The sequence below is a fragment of the Rutidosis leptorrhynchoides genome, chromosome 2, assembly GCF_046630445.1.
Source record: "Rutidosis leptorrhynchoides isolate AG116_Rl617_1_P2 chromosome 2, CSIRO_AGI_Rlap_v1, whole genome shotgun sequence".
NCBI lineage: Eukaryota > Viridiplantae > Streptophyta > Magnoliopsida > Asterales > Asteraceae > Rutidosis > Rutidosis leptorrhynchoides.
In genome coordinates this window covers 243822414-243838321 of record NC_092334.1, presented here as the reverse complement: position 1 = coordinate 243838321, position 15908 = coordinate 243822414, and positions in this window count along the sequence as shown.

Genomic DNA, 15908 nt, shown 5'->3' with positions numbered 1-15908 from the left:
AACGAGTATTACAATCATTTAATATTTATGTTTAACATACTTTATTTATATATATACATATATTTTAAATAATAATTATTATAATATCCTATTTTTATCTTATTAATTTTTAATTACAACATATAATACTTCAAATTAAATTTTGAATTATTATTTATATATACATACACAAATATCTATTTATAATTAATTGTTCGTGAATCGTCGAGAATGGTCGAAGGTTAAATGAAGTTATAACAACAGTTCAAAATTTTGATCAATTAAATAGACTTTGCTTATCATGTCAAAACCATATTAAGATTACGTTTAAATTTGGTCGGAAATTTTCGGGTCGTCAAAGTACCTACCTGTTAAAGAAATTTCGTCCCGAAATTTGAACGATGTCATCATGGCTAACAATAAAAATGTTTTCATGATGAAAATGAGTTGATAAATAGAGTTTTATCATTATTGATTAATATAGATAAAACAATTTGGTTACTTGAAGAGTACGAGTGAAGCTATCGCAAAAGATTGAAATAGGAAAAGTAAAGATTCATCTTAACTTTTGACGTTGTCTTGGTTGAATTTCAGAATTCAAAGGATTTAAAGAAAATCTTCGCAATCTAAAAGGTTTAATCCTTCGGCGAATAAGGAAAGTAAGATTTCTATAATTAAATACGGTGATATGTCCCGATTGAAGGTATTTCGTATGCCCGAGAGACATATTAAATCAATGTGGCTAATATGTTATGATCCAAGTCGGGTCATACCCAATAACAAACTTACCGACACCTTAAACGTATTTAATATTGACGATTGGCTCGTTAAATAAATACGCGACACTTGAACTTTAGAAAATCGGTTCTCTAAAATATAATCACTTGAGATAAATTATTTGGATAATTTATATACATTATGAATTTAATTATTTATAGGTTTAAATAATTATATTGTGTTATATTTTGTAAATAGTTTATAAAATATGCAAGTAACTTACAAAATACTTGGCATTTTGTAACAAGCTTTTATAAAACAAAATACAAGTTTTATAAAAATAAAACCACCCCACTTGGTGGACGGTTTTGGGAGGTCTCCAAGGCTCTGCCATGCTTGTTTCCTTGTTACTTGTGTTGGCACAAGTTCATATATGCATGGGTCATTCAAAAACCAAGGTATTCTTTGACTCAACACTTAGAAAACTAGAAAAACACTCTCCTTTTGTTGCATACAGCATTCTGGCCGAAAATTTTGGACAAAAGGGGTGTGCTTGAGTTTGTTTGAAAGCTTATTTTCAAGTGTCAACAAATCCTAACCATTGTATTAGGTGTTGGGAAGAGTTTGGGGTATTATCTCTTGAGGTTTCATAGTTTTGGAGCTTCCATTCACCATCATTCTTTTGACAAGCTGCTGTCCAGAATTTTGGGTTCAAAGGAAGCGGGTTACAAGCTTGGTTTAAAGGTGATTAAGTGTTTAAAACATAACTAAGCTCAAGGGTGGTGTTGGTGCATCAAAAGCTTGGAGTTTCAACACATTTGTTCATCATCTTCTTGTATCAAACAACCCTCAACTAGCTTGAGGAGGTATTGAACCTTACTTCCTTGTTAATTATATGTAAGCTTATTTTCATGACTTGATACATACATGGAATTCACTTAAAATGGTTTAAGATATAAACTTGTTTTCTTAATCATCATGCTTCCGCTTACTTTAAATTTCATAAAATTGGTTTTGTGACTATGTTAACATTATGAACATGTTGTTATATCGAATTCCATCAATGGTATCTAGAGCCGAAGTCAATGAAATATGCTTCTAATATATGGTCTTTAAAACCCACCAACTTTGCATTCTATGTACATGCATGAAAGTAGAATGTAAAAATATTCGGGTTTGGGTGGGTTCATGATTTTGGCCGAATTTTAAGGGTTCCAAAAGTGGGTTTGGAACTTGCAAATTGGTCAATTTTGTTGTATGTTGTAAGTTCACAATCTATGCCTTGACCTTGTGTTTGGTTGAATGTTTGGTTGATTTGTAATATTCATTTGGTATGTAATATTAATTCATTCAATTGGTTTGTAATAGTTATTCATTTGGTTATGTAATTTATTTTATATTTGGTATGTAAAATAGATTAGGTTGTATTTTCATTTTCTAGATAAAATGTATTAGGATACATATTTTGTAAAATGAAGATACAAGATAATGAAGACTTGAAGAACACAAGGAGCATATGGATGCAAGGTTAAGTGGGAGATTTGAAATCTCCTACTTTGTATTATTACCCCTTTACCCGGTGACATTTGTTTTCGGCTAAACAAATGTCCACCAAGATGGCTAGATTGTGAACATACTTGTTTTGCATGTGTGGTTGTTTGTTGTTTATTGTATTGTATGTTTGGTTGATACAATTAATCACAAGATAACAACAAGCAAAACGACAATTTAATTGGTTAATTTAGACGTATTAATAACATGCAAGACGACAATTTAATTGGTTAAATTAAAAGCAACTAAAGACCTAAATAAATGGTTATTAAGAACAAGAAAAGGATCACATATATATAAAATGGTTTATATCAAGTAATTGGCAAATTACAAGACTTGAAAATGGATTTCAAATGAACCATACACTAAATGCATGTTGGTGTATGGCATAAATGTTTTCTTAAACTAGAATTAACGAAAACTTAAAATCCCTTAATCGACAAGGTAAACAAGTTTAACGCCATCCTTTTGTGGGACACTTAAACATAGTAGGGAATTCATAATGGGATAAAGGTCACCTAACTGTTATGAGCTAACTAATATGGTTAAGGTAAAATTCGCATGCTTGTGGGATAAAGGTCACCTAACCACTTGTATGTTAATTTTACATGTTTACACAAATAGGACGACTTGATTTGGGAATCATGAACTTAGGGTCACCGAAGCATGAGGAACAAATAGGCGTTGATGCGATAAATATGCCATGCAAAAGGATTGCATGATCCCATAATATAGAAGTTGCAAAAGGATTGCAATTGTCATATAATGACTACCTAGCTAAACCAAATGACGGGATAAAGGTCACCTAACCGAAATTTGGTTCACCGTTGGATTCTAAAATTTAATAAATATCAATTGGATTTAAAGGGTATTGAATATTAAATTAAAATTAATACTTAAACGAACTTTGTTAAATTTTGTAGATGGCCGCCAATAACAACAACATTCCAAACGCACCAATCAACTTTAATAACCTATCATTGAGGTCCATCCTCGAAAAGGAAAATAACTCCCAATCCGATTCATCTAATGTACTAAAGATGAAAATCCTCATTGATCGATTGCACCGTTTCAACAGTCCCGTGTCTAATGAATTAACCACGGACCTTATCCTCAACTCTTTGTCAAAAAGGTTTGACACATGCATGTTGAATTACAGCATGAATGATTGGGATAAGAGCATTGGCGAATTACATGTCATGCTAAGGACGGATGAATCAAGCATGGGTAAAAAGGCTTCACCCATGCTCATGATCAAAGAAGGTGGATCCAAGGATGAATCCTCTTCTAAGCCAAAGGTGGCTAAGAAGAAAGGACCCACCTACAAGGGCAAAATAAAAGGTAAGATGGTTTCCCCAACCAACAACACTAAATGGCAAAAGGTTGCCAGACAAGCAAACCCCAAGGAAGATCCGTGCTTTGGTTGCGGTGTGATAGGTCACTGGAAACGCAACTGCCCGGTCTACCTAAAAGAGTTGAATGCAAAGAGGGATGCAGGGCAAACCTCAGGTAATGTATACATGATATACGTTGAGCTTAGTATTACTTCTTCTAATACATGGGTATTAGACACAGGATGTGGAACTCATATTTGCAATTCATTGCAAGGGTTCATAAGAAGTAAACTAAATGCGGGAACAACAAGTCTCCACATGGGAAATGGTGCAAAGGTGCACGTAAAAGCTCAAGGAGACTTTGTTTTAAAGCTACCAAGTGGTTTGGAACTTATATTGAAAAATGTTTTGTATGCACCTGATTTAACACGAAACATTATTTCTGTTTCCCGTTTGAAACAATATGGTTTTAATCTTAATTTCATTAATGATGATATCCATGTTTCTTTGGATAATGTATTCTATTTTAAGGCTACGCCTTCAAATGGAATTTATGAATTGGTTCATGATGACACATCATCTAGTAGCTCAATGTACCATACAAGCACCAAGAAACTCAAAAGGGATTTGAGTGATTCCTACTTATGGCATTGTCGCCTTGGTCACATAAACAAGAACCGAATGCATACACTTCAAAAGAATGGACTTTTAAAATCAAATGAGATGGAATCGTTTGATGTATGTGAATCTTGTTTACAAGGCAAAATGACTAAAGCACCTTTCAAAGGGACCTATGAAAGGGCTAAAGACTTATTGGGATTAATACATTCGAATGTGTGTGGTCCCTTTAAGCCGATGACTAGGAATGGTGAAAGATACTTTGTTACATTCATTGATGACTTCAGTCGTTTCGGATATGTCTACTTGTTAAGGCATAAGGATGAAACTTTTGAAGCATTCAAAGAATATCAAAACGAAGTACAAAATCAACTCAACAAGACAATCAAGGTACTGCGTACCGATAGAGGGGGTGAATACCTAAGCGATGCCTTCCAAGATCATCTTAGAAGTTGTGGGATTATCTCACAACTCACTCCTCCTGGAACACCCCAACTGAATGGAGTTTCCGAAAGGAGGAACCGAACCCTAATGGATATGGTTCGATCTATGATAGCTAGAAGCTCGTTACCTCTATCATTTTGGGGTTATTGTCTATGCTCCGCGGCTCGTATTTTAAATATGGCCCCAACCAAGAAAGTGGAACGAACACCTCATGAGATGTGGTTTGGAAAACCTCCATCTCTATCATACTTAAAGGTATGGGGATGTGAAGCTTACCCTAAGCGTTACGTCCCTAATAAGTTGAATGCTCGATCCACGAAGTGTATCTTCATAGGATATCCCAAGAATGATATGGGATATTATTTCTATGATCCATCCGAGCAGAATGTATTTGTTGCTCGGAAGGCAGAATTCCTTGAAACTAAGTTCCTAATGGAAGGAAATAGTGAAAGGAAGATAGATCTTGAGGAGGTTCAAGATCAAGTAGATGATACACAATTGGTTGACACTAGCACTCAACATGAAAATGTTGAGAATGATCAAATGGATGATCAAAATACACAAGACGTTCGCAGATCTGGTAGGATTAGTAATCCTCCTGAGAGATATGGGTTTCTCATGGATGGTTGCTATGTGGTTGATTTGGATGAACCAATAAACTACCAAGATGCTTTATCAAGGATTGATAAAGATAAATGGCAGGAAGCCATGAACGCTGAGATGCAATCCATGTATGACAACCAAGTTTGGGAACTTGTTACACAACCTGCTGGCTCAAGGCTAGTTGATTGTAAATGGCTTTTCAAAATGAAAAACGACATACATGGAAACTTGGATACATATAAAGCTAGACTTGTAGCAAAAGGTTTCACTCAAACTCAAGGGGTTGACTATGATGAAACTTTTTCGCCTGTGGCAATGCTAAAGTCTATTAGGATATTACTTGCCATTGCTGCTCATTATGATTATGAAATATGGCAAATGGATGTCAAGACCGCTTTCCTAAATGGACATCTTGAGGAAGATGTCTATATGGTTCAGCCTGAGGGTTTTGTTGATCCGAAATATCCTAAAAAGGTATGCAAGTTAAAGAAGTCAATATACGGATTGAAACAAGCATCTAGAATGTGGAATCATCGTTTTAATGAGGAGGCCAAGAAATTTGGCTTCATTAAAAATGGTGATGAAGCTTGTGTATACAAGAAAGCTAGTGGGAGCACTATCATGTTCCTTGTACTATATGTGGATGATATATTGTTATTTGGAAATGATATTCCGGCAATGCAAGGTGTTAAAACTTGGTTAAGCAAATGCTTCTCCATTAAGGATCTTGGAGAAGCACAATACGTTTTGGGGATTGGGATCTACAGGGATAGATCCAAGAAACTGATAGGTTTAAATCAAAGTGCATACATTGAAAAGATCTTGAAAAGGTTCAAGATGGAGAACTCTAAGAAAGGTTTGGTACCTATTCAAAAGGGAACACTTCTCAGTTCATCTCAGTGCCCCACCACAAAAGATGAACAGGAGAGAATGAAGAAAGTCCCATATGCTTCTGCCATTGGGTCAATCATGTATGCAATGATATGCACTAGACCGGATGTGTCATCCGCTCTTAGCCTGATAAGTAGATACCAGAATAACCCAGGAAACAGTCATTGGATTGCTGTTAAAAGTATATTGAAATACCTTAGGAGGACTAAGGATATGTTTCTGATATATGGGTCTGGTGAGGAGGAACTCGCTGTAAAAGGTTACGTGGATGCGAGTTTCCAAACTGATCGTGATGATTCTCGGTCACAATCCGGTTATGTCTTCACATTAAATGGAGGTGCGGTCTCTTGGAAGAGTTCAAAACAGGATGTTGTTGCTCTATCCACTACAGAGTCGGAGTACATCGCCGCATCATTAGCAGCTCAGGAAGCTGCATGGATGAAGAAATTCATCGACGACTTAGGAGTAGTCCCTTCCATTCAGGACCCTCTTGAGATCTTTTGTGACAACGAGGGTGCGATTGCTCAAATCAAGGAACCTCGTGCTCATCAAAAGACCCGTCACATTGAGCGGAGATTCAACTACATAAGGGATGAAGTTGAAAAGGGAAAGATATGTATTCGCAAAGTTCACACAGATATTAATATAGCGGATCCTCTCACGAAGCTCTTACATGGATCAAAACATGCAGGACATGTTTGTGCATTAGGGCTTCGATATTCTAGTGATTGGTCATGATCTGTTTTAAGTATTGTAATGGAACGAAATTGTTCAAACTCATTAATATAATTATGGTTTAATTTATTTTGAGTTAAGTTCCTATTTTGCATATTTTATCCATGAATAAGCAATTATTCTAAATTCCGTAGTTGATCACATTTGTGGGAACAAGTGTGAGGTTTAGACTATTATGACCTTGGATTGGTATACATTCACGGACTGAATGTGGGGCAAGGTTGCTACCAAGGTTCATAGATATTTGTGGGATGCAAATATTGGAAGACCCGCCCTCAAGATTTGCTAAATGGAGCCTTTGTGGTTGATCACATGTAATCTTGAGTAAAGGCGAATATCATTGTATCCTCTGACCTGAGATACATATTGGGTTTAGATATTTACCAAGTATTGTGCCTTGAATCTTTCCTTCGCTATTCTGAAATATGGTAGTTCATAAGGAAGAGCTCAGGTACAATGCAAGGTACATATTTAGGACGTATGTAGTCAAGATGGAATTTGTCCCTCTTATTCGTTGAGAGTCAGATGTCTAAGGCCTGATAAAGTTAAATCTAGAAAGAGAGTGATCACTCTGTATCTCTTGGATTTAACATGACATCTAGGATGAAAGGATATAATGAAAAGATTCACCTATTCATATTCGAGATGGGAACTCGAAAGGGATGATGTTATTGAATGGCAAAAGTCATAACATATTGGGGGTGATGGACGGTCGTTAGGTGGTATCCGTCACTTGCATTAATTTCTTATGTTTCTCGTGCAAGTGGGAGATTGAAGGTATTTCGTATGCCCGAGAGACATATTAAATCAATGTGGCTAATATGTTATGATCCAAGTCGGGTCATACCCAATAACAAACTTACCGACACCTTAAACGTATTTAATATTGACGATTGGCTCGTTAAATAAATACGCGACACTTGAACTTTAGAAAATCGGTTCTCTAAAATATAATCACTTGAGATAAATTATTTGGATAATTTATATAAATTATGAATTTAATTATTTATAGGTTTAAATAATTATATTGTGTTATATTTTGTAAATAGTTTATAAAATATGCAAGTAACTTACAAAATACTTGGCATTTTGTAACAAGCTTTTATAAAACAAAATACAAGTTTTATAAAAATAAAACCACCCCACTTGGTGGACGGTTTTGGGAGGTCTCCAAGGCTCTCCCATGCTTGTTTCCTTGTTACTTGTGTTGGCACAAGTTCATATATGCATGGGTCATTCAAAAACCAAGGTATTCTTTGACTCAACACTTAGAAAACTAGAAAAACACTCTCCTTTTGTTGCATACAGCATTCTGGCCGAAAATTTTGGACAAAAGGGGTGTGCTTGAGTTTGTTTGAAAGCTTATTTTCAAGTGTCAACAAATCCTAACCATTGTATTAGGTGTTGGGAAGAGTTTGGGGTATTATCTCTTGAGGTTTCATAGTTTTGGAGCTTCCATTCACCATCATTCTTTTGACAAGCTGCTGTCCAGAATTTTGGGTTCAAAGGAAGTGGGTTACAAGCTTGGTTTAAAGGTGATTAAGTGTTTAAAACATAACTAAGCTCAAGGGTGGTGTTGGTGCATCAAAAGCTTGGAGTTTCAACACATTTGTTCATCATCTTCTTGTATCAAACAACCCTCAACTAGCTTGAGGAGGTATTGAACCTTACTTCCTTGTTAATTATATGTAAGCTTATTTTCATGACTTGATACATACATGGAATTCACTTAAAATGGTTTAAGATATAAACTTGTTTTCTTAATCATCATGCTTCCGCTTACTTTAAATTTCATAAAATTGGTTTTGTGACTATGTTAACATTATGAACATGTTGTTATATCGAATTCCATCATCGATTACACTGTATGATATTTCCATTATAAATCCACTCCCTTTATTTCCTTATTTTCATAGTTCACACCTTCTATTCTTTCTCCCTCAATTCAAACTTTTGTTTTCTTTTCTCGTCTTTAAGTCAAACGGATAGTGATCCAGAATTTGCAGGTATGGATTTTCGAATGACTAATGTTCTAAGAGAGAAATTGTAATAGCACGATCTTGATTGGTTAAATTACCAGAATTTAAGAGAAAAGATAGAACTATCAAGAAATTATGTTCTTGATATGTTTATATATTAGATAGAATGTAAGAGTCGTGTAACATGGCACATGATGACGTTATGATCTGTGAATCATCACGTTCCATTAAAAACTCAGCATGACTTACTATAATATAATCACGTTGATCAAGTGTCATTATATTATACTAACTCATGCATCAATTTCCAACACTACTTCAAAACATTTATAGTTTAAACTCGAAAGTTTACAGAATATAGAAACTGACAGTTTCTTATATGATGTAACACTGATAGCGCGAAGAGATAAATGATTTCAGATCAGATTAGTTATGAAAATATCCTCGGAAATATCGAGGATATTTATAATAGAAGATACGATGATATCTTAGAATTTCTAATATCGATGGATGATGATGAAGATTTGTCCATAAAAGTATAGAGTCAGGAGCAAGGTATTCGTTAATGAATTCAGTAGATACTGAATCATTTGGATTCTTTGAAGGCAGATTTAGTCTTTGTGATTTGTACACAGCCTCCTTCATGGTTTGCTCAATCCGTTTTCCAATTCAACTTTTTTGAGCTTTGCCAACATACTATTCTTTATCATAAAACTTCCGACTGTTACGGTTGTTTACAGATTCTGCTGCTTCATTCAGATTTTACAAAATTCAGGGTATTGATTCGTGGACAGGGTGCTTTTCAGAATTTCAGAATGGAAGATTATAATTCTAAGAGGTAAGGATTATATGTATACTTATAACTGTTGATGTAGACATGCTGTGAGATTTCAAAATACTGATTGCTAATTCCCGGTAATTGGTATGGCAATTCTCATTTCAAGGTGCGGATGAGTATATGATATGGTTTTAATGAACAAATATAATGGTTTTTCGGAGAGACTTAAGCCAATGAGTAATGAAGTTGCTGGTAAGTTTACTGCTAATGTGGTGGGATATAAAAGGTTCCTCGGTAATGATGACAAAAGGTAAATTTATATCAAGGTTATAATAGAGCTTATTCGAATGAAAAGTCGAAATTGATTTGCTGAAGCTGTGACAAAACTGTCTAATTTGAAAAGGAATTGCAAAATTATTTCCGGTATTAACAACGCCAAAGGAGCTAGCACAGATACGTGTTAAACATTTACTCAGGTTTCGAGTGTTTCCAGCTGCATAACTTTTTGCATCAGTCTTTTCTTTCATAGATGAAGTGCGGTTGGTTCATCCTCTCGATTGTGGTGTTTTCAAGAATTATGAAAGGTTTGAATCGCATATTGTAATCGTCAAGATACAAATGAGGTTTAAGATGAAATCAAGTGGCAAACTTGAAGAAATGTTTAGTTTCATATGTTATAATCAATATTTTAATTCATTTTAATTGTCCAATGTTGGCAGTCCACAGTTGATAGTCCACAGTTAACAGTCCAAAAATTCATATATAGTTTAATATATAATATTCGAATTAACTAATATGTATCGTGACCCGTGTACATGTCTCAGACTCGATCACAACTCAAAGTATATATTATTATAGAATCAACCTCAAACATTACTGCATATAGAGTGTCTATGGTTATTCCAAATAATATATATAGATGCGTCGATATGATATGTCAAAACCTTGTATACGTGTCCCGCTATTTTAAGTGCGTAAAATAAATAACAGAAATTAAATGACGATAAATAAAATTGCGAGAATTAAAATTGCGATAATTAAATTGCGATAAATAAAATGTAATAAGGAATTAACAGTTAGCCAGGAACAGTTAGCTAGGATTTTGTTAGCGTGGTTTCTTAACAAATATTTTCTCATAGTTAATTCGTTTATTTCTAACAAATTTTATTTTGTCCAATATTTTTCTTTATTATGCCACTTGTTGGATTCTGATAGGTTAAAAATCCAAATATGAAATTTAATGAAAATGGTTATTCTGCGGTGAACGGATACGTATGTCTGTGAGTGTAAGTAGGATAATAAATGACTATTAAATTAGATTCGAAGAATGTACAGTGTAACTTATTAATGTGAAATCTAAATATTCCTCGGGTATTACCTACCCGTTAAAATATTTTCACCATTAACAGTTAGTACGAAAGAATTTTTAATTATAATCTTTATGAAAATATACTTACATATATATTTTCTTCAGATGTAATCATAGATTTAATGAGTTAATATAATATTAATCTCATTTTGATTTACCGTTAGAACTAGAATACGTAATCTCTAAAATATTAGAGATTACATAATCGCCATGAAGAACGAAGATAATTGATGTAGAACGATGATTATACTCGAGGTACAGAATGAGATGTTGAGGCATGTGATGTTGAAGCTTGGGTTGTTGGTGATGCTGGTATTGATATTGGTGATACCGTTGGTGCCGGTGATGTTGTTGAAGCTGGTACGTTTTACACTATATTTTCCAAGGCTACAACTCAGGCGCGAAGCTCGTTGACTTCTTCTATTATACCGGGATGATTGTCGGTTCGGACGAGTAGATGAATAATATTCTAGTATATGATATAGTATATAATCGTGACGGGATACTCTGGAAATGAGAGAGAAAATGGTATTACGAATAGGTTCGCCGGTAAGTGCTTCAGGTTCATTGCCAAGTGGGCAATATGGTGGATGGAAGGGATCACCTTCTTCTTGTCTCCATTGATTAAGTCGACTACAAACCCATCATATGAATTGGGGATGGCTGATTGATTGATTCATTCTGGTGACACCACTTTCGGAGCTTAGGTGAATATCCATGTCAGAATAGCTGTCGGAATAACTATCGGAATAGCTATCGAAATCTGAGGGACTCAAACTGGTTGAGAGATTCAACTCGTACTATCAGATGAAGGATTTTCGATAAGAAATAGATTATAGGATGTAGATTAGTACCCTGCAATACATAATTTACATATGCATATATAATACTAAAATCCCATAAGTTACGGAGGAATCTACGGAAGCTGTCAGGCAAAGGTAACAATAACAGATACGCTAAGATATGAATTTATCTATACACTGTTTATACAATAGAGGCAGTAAGATGTGTCTAGACTTTAAGGATGATAAGCAAATAATTTTCGACACTAAATGATAAGAAAAACTTTTGACATGCAGACACGGTCGAAGTCCAGACTCACTAATGCATCTAATCAACTATTAGTTAGACACACAAATGCAAGACCTGGTTCGCTAAGACCACCGCTCTGATACCACATATAACGACCCGTCCTAATCCATAAGGACGAATACAATAACATATGATTTCATCGCGAGGTACTTGACCTCTATATGATACATTTTACAAACATTACATTCGTTTTTAAAAGACAAACTTTCTTCACATCAAAATTTGACAGGCATGCATACTATTTCATAATATATCCAACTATAATTGACTTAATAATAATCTTGATGAACTCAATGACTCGAATGCAACATCTTTTGAAATATGTCATGAATGACTCCAAGTAATATCTTTAAATTGAGCAATTGTACAGCGAAAGATTTCTTTCATACTTGAGAATAAACATGCTTTCAAGTGTCAACCAAAAGGTTGGTGAGTTCATTAGTTTATCATAATCAACCATTTCCATAATTTTAATAGACCACAAGATTTCATATTTCTATTTTTCAATAACATGCAATCTGCATAAAAATCATTCATATGGATTGAACACCTGGTAACCGACATTAATAAGATGCATATAGAATATCCCCATCATTCCGGGACACCCATCGGACATGATAATTTCGAAGTACTAAAGCATTCCAAATTCCAGAATGGGGCTTGTTGGACCCGATAGATCTATCTTTAGGATTCGCGTCAATTAGGGGGTCTGTTCCCTGTTCATATTGATTATAAACGTTCCATATTAATTGATTTCGTTGCAAGGTTTTTGTTGGGATTTAACAAGTTCATATATCTTAAAACCTTTTAAGAATCATTATAAATGGAAGCGTGTAATTATCAATTTTACTTGTCATCTTTAAACCAATTAAAGCCAAATCCCATCAAGGATCAAGTTGTGAAAATATATGCTTACAATTAACAAGAAAAGAAGTGATTCAATACCTCCTCAAAACCAAGTTTGAGGGCTGTTTTGAAGGCTTAAGATGATGATGAAGATGATAGAACAATACACCAAACCACCCTTGAGTTGGTTAAACCTTTATCACCTTGAAACCTAGCTAGAAACCCACTTTCTTTGAACCCAAAAATCTGGACAGCAACTTGCAAAAGATGGTGATGAATGGAGTCTCAAAACTATGAAACCTCAAGAGATAATACCCCAAACTTTTACCCAACACCTAATGCTATGGTTAGGATTTATTGACACTTAATTTTAACTTGAAAATTGACTTGAAAAACCCTCTCCTAACAGCCAAAAGATTCGGCCAGAATAGAGAGAAAAGGAGCAGAATTTTTCAAGCTTGTTCTATGTGTGTTACTTGCAAGTCTAGGTCAAATGCCTTGGTATACTTCATATCATGTCCTTCAAAGTTGAAGCCTCAAAAATACCAAAGGAATAAGCATGTGAGGGCATTTCTTGGGGCTCCAAAATCTGCCCACACTAACCCATTATTTTATACAAGATGCAATTTTTATAAAACTTGTATAAACTTTTATAAAACTTGTATATGTATTTGTTACTTGCAATAATTTTATAAACCATTTTATAAAATATAACACAACATAATTATTTAAACCTATAAATAATTAAATATAAATTATCCAAATAATTTATCTCAAGTGATGATATTTTAGAAAACCGATTTTCTAAAGTTCAAGTGTCGCGTATTTATTTAACGACCCAATCGTTAAGATTAAATACATATAAGGTGTTGGTAAGCTTGTTATTGGGTATGACCCGACTTGGATCATAACATGTTAGCCACATTAATTTAATATGTCTCTCGGGCATACGAAATACTTTCAATCTCCCACTTGCACGAGAAACATAAGAAATTAATGCAAGTGATGGATACCACCTAACGACCGTCCATCACCCCCAATATGTTATGACTTTGTGCCATTCAATAACATCATCCTTTTCGAGTTCCCATCTCGAATATGATTAGGTGAATCTTTCATTTTATCCTTTCGTCCTAGATGTCATGTCAAATCCAAGAGATACAAAGTGACCACTCTCTTATAGATTTAACTTTATCAGGCCTTAGACATCTGACTCTCAACGAATAAGAGGGACAAATTCCATCTTGACTACATACGTCCTAGATACACACTTTGTATTATACCTGAGCTCTTCCTTATGTACTACCATATTTCAGAATAGCGAAGGAAAGAATCAAGGCATAATACTCGGTGAATATCAGGACCCAATATGTATCTCAGGTCAGAGGATATGATGATATTCGCCTTTACTCAAGATTACATGTGATCAACCACAAAGGCTCCATACAGTAAATCTTGAGAGCGGGTCTTCCAATATTTGTATCCCACAAATATCTATGAACCTTGGTAGCAACCCTGCCCCACATTCAACCTATGAATGTTTACCAATCCAAGTTCATAATAGTCTAAACCTCACACTCATTCCCACAAGTGTGACCGACTACGGAATTTAGAATAATAGCTTATTCATGGATAACCAATATTTGTATCCCACAAATATTTATGAACCTTGGTAGCAACCTTGCCCCACATTCAGTCCGTGAATGTATACCAATCCAAGTTCATAATAGTCTAAGCCTCACACTTGTTCCCACAAATGTGATCGACTACGGAATTTAGAATAATAACTTATTCATGGATAAAATATGCAAAATAGGAACTTAACTCAAAATAAATTAAACCATAATTATATTAATGAGTTTGAACCACTTCGTTCCGTTACAATACTTAAAACAGATCATGACCAATCACTAGAATATCGAAGCCCTAATGCACAAACATGTCCTTCATGTTTTGCTCCATATAAGAGTTTCGTGAGTGGATCCACTATGTTATGATCTGTGTGAACTTTGCGAATACATATCTTTCCCTTTTCAACTTCATCCCTAATGTAGTTGAATCTCCGCTCAATGTGACGGGTCTTTTGGTGAGCACGAGGTTCCTTGATTTGAGCAATCGCACCTTCGTTGTCACAAAAGATCTCAAGAGGGTCTTGAATGGAAGGGACCACTCCTAAGTCGTCGATGAATTTCTTCATCCATGCAGCTTCCTGTGCTGCCAATGATGCGGTAATGTACTCCGATTCTGTAGTGGATAATGCAACAACATCCGGTTTTGAACTCTTCCAAGAGACCGCACCTCCATTTAATGTGAAGACATAACCGGATTGTGATCGAGAGTCATCTCGATCAGTTTGGAAACTCACATCCACGTAACCTTTTACTGCAAGTTCCTCCTCACCAGACCCGTATATTAGAAACATATCCTTAGTCCTCCTAAGGTATTTCAATATACTTTTAACAGCAACCCAATGACTGTTTCCAGGGTTATTCTGGTATCTACTTGTCAAGCTTAGAGCGCATGACACATCCGGTCTAGTGCATATCATTGCATACATAATTGACCCAATAGCAGATGCGTATGGGACATTCTTCATTCTCTCCTGTTCATCTTTTGTGGTGGGGCACTGAGATGAACTGAGAAGTGTTCCTCTTTGAATAGGTACGAAACCTTTCTTAGAGTTCTCCATCTTGAACCTTTTCAAGACCTTTTCAATGTATGCACTTTGATTCAAACCTATCAATTTCTTGGATCTATTGCTGTAGATCCCAATCCCTAAAATGTATTTTGCTTCACCAATATCCTTAATGGAGAAGCAGCTACTTAGTCAAGTCTTAACTCCTTGCATTTGTGGAATATCATTTCCAAATAATAATATATCATCCACATATAGTACAAGGAACATGACAGTGCTCCCACTAGCTTTCTTATATACACAAGCTTCATCACCATTTTTAATGAAGCCAAATTTC